The 13,178-nt window shown below is 33.1% G+C and overlaps 1 pseudogene; it reads right to left on the bottom strand.

Moving 5' to 3' along the window:
- Nucleotides 1–935: 935 nt before the first annotated feature.
- Nucleotides 936–7,537, bottom strand: LOC120136766 (annotated as a pseudogene).
- Nucleotides 7,538–13,178: the final 5,641 nt, after the last annotated feature.

Here is a 13,178-nt window from a genome sequence, read left to right as displayed (position 1 = left end):
TCATTAGTATTATATTTATATATTTTTAAATATCATTTATTTTTAAGAGAAATTGTTTTTTTATGTGCAAATATGATTATTTCGAAACAAAATTTTGTAGCATTAAATTTATCCGGGAGAGCTTTAGTGTAAAGAAAACGAAGAAATCTTAACAGTGATTTATTCTCCAAATAAAACATTTTATTTAGAATACAACTTCACTATGAAAATAATACACAATGGCTATGGGCTATGGGCCTCCAAATGAGTTGGATGAAGACAAAAGGCAACTTCATCCTGAAAACCGCTTTGGAAGCATTTTGTCTGTCGATGTCTGTACCCTCCTCCTCGATGGAACATTAATCAGTACACTATAATCTATAGCTTATCCTGTTGCCAATATTTTGCAACCAAGTTCGGTAAATCTACATGTATATTTTCTTTATCCATAACATCATTTTTACTTATTTCGTAAAAAAATATTATCATCAATAAAAATAATTAAAATCTATTTAGTACTAATTATTTGTAAAACTATCAAATAATGAATAAGTTTTTATGTAGAATTATTCAAAAATAAAATATTGTTTTTTCAAAAAATTATATTTTTTATTTAAATTTAACCTTAAATCTTTAAAAAATAATCAATCTTTTAATAAAATATTAATTAGACCGTTAATTTTTTTAATAATTTTGAACTGAAAATATACATAATAATTCACATATATTTTATGTTAAAATAACATTCTTTATTTCATATTTCATATCAATAAATAATTTAAAATTATTCAAATGTTTAAAAACGTACAACATTCGAGAAAAATGAACTACAAAACAAACTGTTGTGTAAGTATCATAATAATATTAAAATTTTAATATTTTAATTAATATTTATATTAAAAACGATGATTCATTCTCTTTTTTAATGTTGAAGTCAACTTTACTAAAATAAGAAATAAATACGAAATTGATAAAATTTATAACATGAAGAGATAAATTTATTATCGTGTATTTATTTTTTAGAAAATTAACAATATTTGAAGCAATGAAGATTAGTGGGTATGCCAACACAGGAACCTTTAGAAAAGATCCATGTCAACAGAAGTAAGGAGCACCCCATCATCTTCCCAATTTACGTCTTTGGCTTCACTGTCTTTCCTTATTAATTCAAGAGGTACCTCCAATGGCGGTGGACTCTGCAAACCAAAATAATAAAACACAACAATCATTATAGAATACAACAAAAGGAACATCTAAGAATGAAAAACAAAGAACATGTCAGGATTTAAATAACGGTATATTATTAGAATAACAGCCGTTATATAATAGTAAAATGTCATTTGAAATTATTATTTTATAACTGCAATCAGGAATTGACCAAATAGGCAGGTGGCGCCCTCCTAGGAATTTAAAATTACTTTATATTTTAATTTTTTTATGTATTTTCTATTAATAATTTGTTTTCGACCCTTGAAATTTTATAAATTCAAATTCGTCCCATAAGTTCAAGTTTAACCCCTAATATAGAATCATGCGTCCTTCCCTAACTACAATACTCATAATAATCACAATATGATTTGTTATTGTCAAAATTGCTATATATACAACTATAAACACAATCATAACTATGATTTAAATCCCTCCTTGTTAGTGAATGAGAATGTTTTGGATGTATATATGTATTACCATGCAGCGTATTAGAGGCCAATGGATGCCCCGGAAGAAAGGGTGTTCTTTTATTTCATTGGCACCTGTGGTCGATCCCAACCGGCTGCGTGGATCTCGGTTCAACAATGCATTAATCAACTGCCTCGCTCCAAGACTAACCTGCAAAAGTAGCTATGTTTTTAGCTACAACTAGAAAATATATTTTTAGTATCATATTTATCACTTTTATTCCATTTTGATCATTCTACTATTTCTTTTTTAAAATCATATCAAATGTTACATTTTAGTCATATGTTGTTAAAAAAATTAACAAAATTACTGATGTGATATTTTTAAAATTTTTCAATGATGACTTAGCATTACCTTATTGTATGTTAAAATCATAGTTAAATTTTTTAATGGTGGGTGAATAAAATGAAACCAAAACTAAACGTTAGATATGATTTTGAAAGAAAAAAATTGGCGAGTGAACTAAAATGGAACAAAAATGATAGTTGACCAAAAATTTAAATACTAAGATTGGGGTAGAGATATTACGGGGATGCTGCTTTGGAAGGTGAGGTCCTTGTGCAAGATGTTGGAGAATGTCTTCTGCCTGTTTTTACCTCTGAAAGGCGTACGCCCGTACAGCATCTCATACAGCAAAATACCTATATAGTTCCATCAATGTACACGTGAATGCAGTTTCAAAATAACAAGTTATGTCTTCACCCTCTATACTATGCTGTACTTACCCATTGCCCACCAATCGATTGCACTACTGTGTCCAGCACCTGTAATGATTTCCTGTAAAATCTAACCATGTTTTAACACTACAAGTAAGGACTAAACATTATTTTGCTTCGAAACTCTTTCTTTTTCCGGTACTCATCGTGTTCGATCGAAATCGAATACTGCATACCGGAGCAATGTATTCTTCAGTTCCAACAAATGAATTGGACTGCGTGGTTGGTTCTGCAACAAACGTTGGAGGAGGTTGATTCTTGGATCTCCTCTTCTTAGGCAAGGGCTGCTTTAAAACCTGTAAAAACCATCATCACCTTCAATTCCATGCAAAAACTATATAATATGTTATCAAATGCCCCATATATCCAAATTCTAACCCAGAATTGACAACAGACATACCTGGGGCTTGCAGGGAGTCATAAATGATAAATCAAAGTCTGTTAACACAACATGTCCATCTTTCTGCAGTAGAATATTTTCCGGCTTCAGATCTCGATATATGATCCCTATCACAAGCCATTACAAATGAAACCACAGTCAGCATTGTATTAGATCACAGTTGCTAAATCTTGCATAGAGGCATTGTTCGATTCGATTTTTGTGAGTTGAATAAGTTTTCAAAATTTAGATAGTAGATTTACTATACATACCTAGACAATGAAGATACTCCAGACCAATGACAACCTCTGCTGCATAAAACCTGAAAAAACAACGTGAACTTAGACAACCTCTGCTGCATAAGAATTGAACATACAAGAAATACCAGATATCCCACTGATTTTGACTAGAGGAAATAAGGGTAATAGGCCAGTGAGAATTAGGTGTACCTTGCAGAATCTTCTTTGAATAATTTCATAGGCTGTTTGTCGAGCAAGTTAAATAACTCGCCACCAGGGCAAAAGTCCGTTATCAAACAAACGTGTGTGGGAGTCTGAGGAGATCAAGAAATCATTAGTGGTACTCAATTACAACTTAAGAATCCAGAAAACTTGTAAACTACAGGATAAGCTAAGAATTTGAACAGGAAAACCTGAAAAGAGGTGTATAAAGAGGGAAGGAAAGGATGATCCAAGAGTGAGCTGATTTCCCTTTCAACGCATGCTCGATGAACCTGTACAATTGCTTACATCAATATTCATATACATAATCCAACCCGGATTCGAGATGAGTATTTATATGTAGAAATTATGCAATACGCAGACCTTGTTACGGTTCAACATCACGGACTTCTCCATTGCCTTCATAGCAAATAATTCTCCAGTACCTTTCAGTTCCACCAGATGGACACTGCAACCCAATTTAGATTAGACAGGGAAATGAAGTAAGAATTCATGGCATAACTAATGATTTGAGGTAAAAGCAAACAGTGGCATGAAGGACCTACCCTACCTGCCAGTGTCACCCCAGCCTAAAGGTTTTATGGGTTTAAAATGATGCAGCCCGATTTTTTCGCCACGAGAAGTGATCTGTATTACATATAGAATATCAGAGACCACATCCAAGAAGAAATAATGAGTTGAGAAAATGGAAAAAGGGGTACCTTCTGAATTTCTAGCCAAGAAGGACTCTCTCTTTTATGAGGCCTTGGGAAGACTGGTTGAGAATGGATTGCCCACAAATCTTCTGGTCTCTGCACATTTTATCAATATATATATAAAGTCTCATCAACTATGATCATATTAGACAGTATTAACACTATTAACAACGTTAATTAAGACAATGTTAACAATATTAACAACGATAATTAACAACGTAAACACTTAGATTTTGAGTTCTCAGTCCAATTGGAAAAACATATTTGTTACCTTTACATCTATAATTAAGACAATGCTCTAAATATTTCTACGAGAAAGAAAGAATACCTTACCAAATTGGCATCAGGAAGTTCGCGAACTGCTTCATCGACATTTTCTGCTGTGGCTTTGACCTGTTTAAAGAAAATGATATCCTAGTTCAGCATCGACCATATGTTACGAAAAAATAAGAGTCTATAGGGCAGGCATTTCCAATATGTATATAATTAGAAGAAGAAAATGATTACAGACCAACTTTGCACTTTGTAGCTCTGTCTGCTCGGAGAGGCGGTTTCGTAGGGGTTCGACATGATCACTTCCATCAAGTTGGACGCCTATGAAATATTGAAGCTCACCCTGTAATCACCGGGAATTTGTCACCGAGGAGAATAACTAAAACACAACATTAAAAAAAAATCACGCGAAAATGTGAAAAGCATCATGTCATGTAAAGAAAACACAAACATGACATAGATACATGGCTTGCCAGATGTAACTGTAACCACCTTGTGGTCACGCATAGGTTGCAAGTGAAATAAATTCCAAAATTTCTTGCCTGCAAGTCATACAAATTGTAACAATTCAATCAGAGGATGTTTCCGTCAGTATGCATGCACACATACATGCATACATACATACATACATACATACATATATATGTGTGTATATATATATATATCACGAACCGCTCTTTGTGTAGTTGATCAACTGAACAGTGATTTCCCTTTGTTCTCTAATAGCATCTCTTATCTTTGAGACGGTTGCTTGATCAGTTTCAGGTCCTTGAAGAAACCTGTTATAACAAATGCCATGTTATTGGTTTGATACGATTCATCTAACAAACAATGGAAAGCAACATATATTTTACGGTTGATTGATGTAGTTTGATGTCAAATTTATTATAGTACATATTATGTACCTGCAATTCCTTCCTAAGATTTCCTCTCGTGTAAATTCAGTCAATTCAAGAAAGCTATCAGATGCAAATATCTGCAACATTGTAGTGGTTTTCAGATACAATATATGTGCTTTACCTTGTGAATTGTGATTGAGTTGGGTGAGGAAAATGATACTGAAAGAGTCTTCCTTACAATGGGATTATCAGGGAGTCTAGGATCGGTGATAACGAAGTTCTTTTCGATGCGTTCCAATGTTGTTGCTAAATCAATTCCTTGGCGTATGTCCCTTTCCCTTTCAGCACGTTCCCAACTGTCGGTGCGTTCGATGTCTTTGGTCATTAATGCCTCTTGTTCAACAATTGGTTGTTTTTCCTGCGCGGCTTCAGAGCTAGAAGACCTGCCTTTTGACCTGGGGGAAGATATCATGCATCAGATATACCGATTTCAGATTCGCAATGGCACTCATTGTTAAACCGAATTTGAGTGGCAAAGTAATGCATACTTAAGAGAACCTAAGCCAGAAAAACTCACCCAACTAAAGAAAAACGCACTGATTTTCGATCTTTCTTGTCAATATCCTGCATAGGAGTAGCAGCACTGAAGTCGGACCGAGGAGTATATCTTCCATGGGCACTGCTGTTCTCAATTTCAGCAGATTTAGGCAGAACATAATCAAGGTTGAATTTTTCAGGCTCTTCAAGCTTGTTAGTCGCATCATTGCTGCTTGTTTGAATGTGAGATTGAGGGCGTTTCACTGTTTGGACAACCTCTGTGATGGAATCTAAAGCTTTATCCTTCTGTCGAGCTGTTCCAAAATGTAGAATTATTACATATCAGAACTGAAATCACACCACAAAACACCCCCAACAACTGGAGTATAATTTACCGTCGTAACGAATTAATGACTGTGGCAGTCCATTAGGCCTCAATGCCTTTTCAACGGCACCTTCTGTGTATTTGCTGACCTCCACCTGCATTCTGCATAAAACAGCACTTAATAGCTATGCATGCATTTGGGAAAGAAAAAAAAAAAGAATAGTGTAGTTCAAAATTCGATATCCGTGTGAAGATAATTATGAAGAAAAATTAAGGAAAACTAACCCAATGAATTTGATGGTTTTCCCATTATCATCTTTTATGGGAGTCACAGTGAGTAGATTCCAGAAAGGAGTTCCATCTTTCTTGTAATTCAAGAGCCTGCCACAATAGCTTTTTCCATCCTTAACTGCATCTCTGATCTTGGCGACCTCATTCTGGTCCGTGTCCGGTCCTTGTAGAAAACGGCTAAATGAAAAATCATGTGTTATGGACAAGCATATGAAATTGCAATGATTCTGTGCTGTAGAATGATTGCAGGTTGTCCCCTAGGAAGTTGGAAGACTCTCCAATCATATCTGTACATATTTAGAAGCAAGAACTTACCAGTTTCTTCCTATGACCTCCTTTGCGGAATAACCAGTCGTGGTGAAAAATCCGCTGCTCGCATATATATTATAGGGAAGTCGGGTTTCGTGGCATCGGATACAACAAAAGTTTGTTGCAAGGATGCCAAAGCATCCTTCAGCTCCTGTGACACCCTAGGAACTTGTTCCAATCCACAACTTGGTTCATCTGATGTCCTTGCCGATCCCACCGAAAATTTGTCTAATGAGTATTTGTTGGGATTGCCTTCTCCACTCTGCCTCATCGTTTTGCTGATCACTTTGAAGCTACCATCTCCAGCATTTGTCTGCAATGCAAGACCCCATTCTGCAGTTCTTTCAGCTATGCTGGCTTCAGTTAGAATTCTATGAGAGGACTTCTCATTTGGATCTTTTCCACCACCAATCAAGTTTTTGACGGAGTCGTCAAAGCTCATGATGTTGGACTTGCCGACAACCTCTCCTCCGAAAGCCATCCACTTGTCCGCAGGCTCTTTCCTTGCTTCAGAAACAGTGTCGGTCGATGATCCTTCCAGAGCCACTGTACGGGAACCCTCAACTGTAACACTAGATTGTCCAGCATTTTGAGTACCTGCGGATGAACTCGGCTGTCCCCCGGCCATTGGTACCTCTATTTCCTACTTCTCTTCGGTGAATAATTGAACGCGAGGCTGCGTATAACACTGAGTCAGAATCAGTATAAATGAGTATTAGGGTCAGAACTAGATATGCAGAAAAGTTATGCAACATTGATTCAGTTCTGCAACATATAAACCCATCTACTAATAACTCTCGACAAAAATCGAAATTCGGAGCAAACAGTAAATCTAAAAGGGAGCTTGTGGCTGGAGAATTGAAAAGAGTTTACAGTGGTAATGACCTTAGCAGACGAAACTTAGATAACAAGCAAACTGCAGTGGTACTTTCTGAAGAAAACGAGCTCAAACTTGAACAACAAGTGGGTCAATGGATGAGGAAAATGAAGCAGCAGAAGCTTCCTGCAGGGTCCTGTTAAAAAGTCAAACACGTTCAAGACTCTTTTTTTCTTCTCTCTACACATGAAATCTAACATGAAACATATCTGTTCAGTTTCTGGTTCTGGTTGGGTGTAAATAGGGATGGCAAACGGACGGGTCGGGTACGGATACCCCTTCCCCATCGTCATACCCACCTAATATTTTTCAATCCATCACCCGCCCACCACCCATGATTGGTAAAATTTTTTAAATCCACACCCGAGTACATTCTCAAATTCATCCCCACACTCATTATCCACTAGAGACGTACCCGGCTAGACCCGCCTGACAACAAACTTAAGTTATACATAAGCAACAAACATAAAACAAACACATCTATTAAGAAACATAATAAAATAAACTAATGATTATCTGAGTTAAGTGTTAATATAGATCTTAAAGTACATAAAACATCATAATAAAAGACATAATTAAAGTCTAGAAACATAAATGACAAACACATAATGTTTTTGTTCTTTGGCACAACATTCTAAAATTTCAAGCAATACTTGTGACATCTGATACTCTAGTATTACAATCATCATTCTCATAAAACACCATAATAAAACACCAGTATTGCAAAATACTCGGTTGAAATTTGAATTTGAAAAAGTCAGTTTCAATGGCGTTAAAAATGGAGGTTTGAGAAGCACATGTGAAACACTTAATTCTATTCAGTGGCGTTATAAATGGAGATTTGAGAAACAACGATCTGACTCTGTTAGCCAAAAACGTGGGTGCTCAGTCACAAGATACTGATTTGTAGAATATTAAGAAATTAAACTTAAAACAAACATTAAGATGAATCTAAAAAATAATTAAAAATCAGTACGAGCAAATAAAAATTAAACTCTTAAAACTAAATACAGATGAGCTTAAAACGAAATGACTACGGAAATGACTCTTACAAAAAATAAATTTCAAGTAAAAAGGGATGAAACATACATGAATAAGCTGGAGAGTGAAGACAAGAGATTTGAAAGAAAAAAATTTATGCATAAACTTATCCCTAATACTTGGTTAAATTACAAGTTATATCTTATACAATATTAGGATTTATAAACTAGTCTCTTAAAATTACATCTAAATTCATGATGATCCAAAATTTAATGGATATTTAGTTGGGCGGGCGGATGTGAGGAGGGCGGATGCGGGGCGGGTGGATGCGGTGCGGATACGGGGCGGGTAAGGTCTCAAACCCATTACCCGCCCACTACCCGCGACGGGTACCACTTTCTAAATCCACACCCGCCCACTATCTACTGAAATTATACCCATTCCCGCCCCAATTGGAGCGGATACGGTACGGAATCCACGAAATTGTACCCGCTTGCCATCCCTAGATGTAAAAGAAAGGAGTAAAAAAGGTCAACATGAGGATAACGTTCCATAAATAGAGACTTCCAAATTCTAACGCCATAACCATTGGCAGTGGTCCCATAACTTTCTAGTTTCTATCAGAGCCTTATGTTCTACGTGCATCAAACCCATTCATTTCCCCATCTGGCACTTATTTTTTCCATTATATTCACACCTACTTGTTCATCTCGGTCTAACATTTACAATCGTTAAAAATTACTCTTTGTCGAGTTCAGAAACATGTACTCTTCGAATTTTGTGAGGCTACAAAGACTCCAACTGTAAGAAATTCTTTGAAGACAAATCTAGCTTTCACTTGGAGAAAACATTGTTGTGTTGCTTAAGTATATCTTTTAGTTATATATATATATATATATGATCAGATCTAATTACACAATGTGAATTATTTTAATTTTATATAGATATAAGACCGTTGAATGTTAATTTTTTTTTCTATTCATCAAACGGTCTTAAATATGAGTAAAACTAAAAAAAATCTTACAATGTGTAGTTGATATATATGTATATAAACTTGACAGCCAAGCAATGTGAAGGACCACAAATCTGGTGGTAGGTTTTGTTAGCAGCCACGTACAGTGCCCCTTCATCAAGAAACGAAAATAGGGCCAAAACCAATCATTCAATTGTTCCTTCCTCTATTAACATTTTGATTTTATACCACAAGTTTCCTCTCAGCTAATCGACAAGAAAAAATCATGTTGGGTCTATGTCACGGGTCGTGATTGATTCCATTTGTAGTAGCTCGTTTACATTTGCTATATTTTATTTGAGTGTTCTTATTTTTTCTTTCAATTCAAAATATGATTTTATTATGTCAACGAGTGTTAGTACAAGTAGTTGAAATTTAATAATTTAAGTTTGTAAGACCAAGTTTGAATCTTACCACTGTCATTGACAATCTGTAAATTCTTATATAAATCTCAATTGGGCCTTAAGTATGCCGGACTGGGGAAGCCAACATTGACCTAAACTATTTTTTTGTCAAATTAAGCCCTTAAACTATTATATTTAATCATTTTAAGTCTTATCATTTTTTAGTTTGAAAATTTTTGACCAGTAAGATGTTGACACGTCGTATAATATTATGTACTTGTTTTGATCAAGAAAATAATTTAGGGGCTTAAAGCAAAAAAAAAATTCATAATTTAGGGACCTATTTTGACCAAAGAAACAATTTAGGTGCTTAAAATGGTTACATATAATATTTTAATGACTTAGTTTGACCAAAAAATAATTTAAGTACTTAAAGCACAAAAATGACATAGTTCGAGTAATTTTTTTAGTTTAAGCCTAATTATAATCATAATCACAGTTATAAACGTAAATAAATAATATCTAAATAATTATCATAAAAATTTACAATAACGTACTACAATTAGATTAATAATCGAAATATATCTGTAGAAGGCATATACAAGGTTGATAGACCAATTCAAGAATTCGATTATCAGTTTTTTCCCCTAAAAAATTGATTAACCGTCGAGACCTAAAAGCCTATTCAAAATTCAAAAGGGTTCGAAAAAAAATAATCTCGTAAAAAAATTTAAATTATTTAAATTACGAATTTAGGCTCTAACATTCAAAATCAAAGCTAGACCCAACCCATTTTTATATTATTTATATAGTTTATATCACATAAAACTAAATTTATAATATTATATTCTACTTATTAAAAATATACTAAGTTGTCTGTGTATTAAATAGTATAAATAAATAATAATATATATATATATATATATATATATATATATATATATATATATATATATATATATATTAAATTATTAAGAACTAAATTAAATATAAAATAAACAATTTTAAAAAATAAAACGGACATGTAAAAAACAAGCTTAAGTTAGATGCTTACATTGATTGATTTAGATAAAATTTGAAGTTCATACTTCCAATTAGACTTAAACAAACATAATATATATTAATCTCGTGCATATTGACCGAAATTGATTTTATATAAATTTAATACTGAGATTTAAAATCGAATAAAATACGAATCGAGAACAATGTATAATATTTGCATGATGTAACTAAAACTTAAAAAACTTAGGATGTTGTCAATAACATCTAGAGTAAGAAGTTAAAAAGCTCTCAGTTACATATTCCTTCTCCCTTAAATTGAGTGTTGAATATCCATTAAGAATAAAATTCTTATTAAAAGTCGTGATACTTCAACCTTATCATTAACTTAAGACTTGTTAGCTTAAATAAAAAATAAAAAATTCAAAATGTCAAAACTATACCTCTTATTTTCTTTAGGTTTTTGAAGCTTATTAAACTAGTTATCTAACCTTTTATTCTACTGCCATTTAAGGTGTGTAATTGCTAAAGTTCGTTAAAAAACACGTTATCTAATCGGTGGTTGGCATGTAACATGTCTTTTTTTTTTCTAAAAAATTAAAATTATTAATTTTCTAAAACCCCTAAAATAATCAAAATCCCTAAATTCTTTAAAACTCAAACTCTAAAACCCACATGCCATCGCTGATCAACCACCGTTTGTTATCTCTTTTCTTGTCGAACTTTCATTGGTCGGTCGCCTCCTATAACGCTATAATCTAACTCAACCTAGATTCGGAGAACTTAAGTGTCACACCAAATCATTTCAGTGAGCGAGCATTTCTTCCATTTTTCTTGAAACCATTTACCAATTCATAAAGGAATAGTCATTAAATCCAACATAAATAAATTTAATTTGAGTTTACAAAACGTGAAGCTCTAAAAACTACGAGATTGAATAATCATATTAAGTTTACAAAATAGAGTTACAACTATAATATTATAGTGTAAGGTCTATGATATATATGTTCGCTACAATAAATCAAGACACACTTAAATCAATAACAATTGTAACTTTAACCTGATGATGGTGCTTCTCGATCCACTCTTAAATACCTACAAACAAAAACACATTCTAAACGTTGAGTTAATAAGATCAGTGTCACATAAATAACTATACTATATTATATGCATTCATAATATAAACATGCTAGAAAGTGTAATCAAAGAAGCAATGTTATATATTCCATGCATATCTATAATTATAATATTTTTTTGGAAAATACTATAATTATAATATAGACATCAAAGATGAGGCCATGTGTCAAGTGTTGGAAAAATTGTGATAAATTGGAAAAATTTGAGTCATATTTTATAAGGGTAAAGATGGAGATTCGAATAATGAATTTATTGACTCATATTCTATTCCAAGAGATTCTTACAACAATATCTCATATGCTCGAAACGGTTGAGTGATGAATGAGAAGTTGATGCTCAAAGTAGGATACATTCGAATTGTATTGTGTAAGGAAAATAAGAAAACCCATATCCAGAACTTATGGGATAAAAATCATGAGAATGATTTATATACACCAACCCACTTGCTGGTGATTGAATGATTTAGGTTGAAACTATGTTTTATGCCTAAACTCAAGAGGGTACAAATTCAAGCTTGCTAAACCCATAGGGGTTGGGAGCGCACCTACAAGATGTGGGGCGACATGAATGTTCAGACTGATTGGGCCCTCTGGGGGAGCTTAAAAATATTTTACCCAGTATGAATTAATTATTTTTCTTAAATGTGACATCTTTTTTGATATTTTGAATTAAAAAGGATATTATATGATTTCTTTTAATTCGAATATTAACATGATATATCTTTCAATTCACGAATATATTCTATGAAGTGCATAATTAATTGATTATTCCGAATTTATTCAAATACTCATTTATGACCTTACTTTTCAGAATATTTTTTTTTTCAATTCTTCTCCCTTGAAAAACTCTATAAATACTATGTAAACCTACTAAGTTAAACTTAACTCAAAAATCTTTTATTCTTCTCCAGTTTTCAGATAGCCTTAAGCAATATATACTTCGTGATCTCTGCAGTTGTGCTACTAAACGCTGATCATTTCATTGTTGTATCCTAGAAGATAGACGACCAACGATCTCAAGCACCATAGAAGTGGCTAAAAATCTATCTTAACTCATTTCCAATCGATTATTATGTCTAAATCGGATTTTTATATTTCTTGACCATTATTTTCTGATTATTTAATAAAATATTTTATTTTATTTTATTTTATCATCTTAGATTGTTATATTTCCTAACAAATATTAAGACATATTTTTATATCCAAGGCGATCGATCAAATAAATGTAAAAAGTGTAGCTGTGGTTGTAATTCATACGACCTTGTTCAATATCTACATACTATTTTATTTTGTTCTTTATTAACGTTTTTTTTAGCTGCGAGATCGAATCGTTGGGACAAGCAAGGGT

The sequence above is a fragment of the Hibiscus syriacus genome, unplaced genomic scaffold (assembly GCF_006381635.1).
Source record: "Hibiscus syriacus cultivar Baekdansim isolate YM2019G1 unplaced genomic scaffold, ASM638163v2 tig00001869_pilon, whole genome shotgun sequence".
Classification (NCBI taxonomy): domain Eukaryota; kingdom Viridiplantae; phylum Streptophyta; class Magnoliopsida; order Malvales; family Malvaceae; genus Hibiscus; species Hibiscus syriacus.
This window is presented reverse-complemented; position numbering and strand designations above follow the sequence as displayed.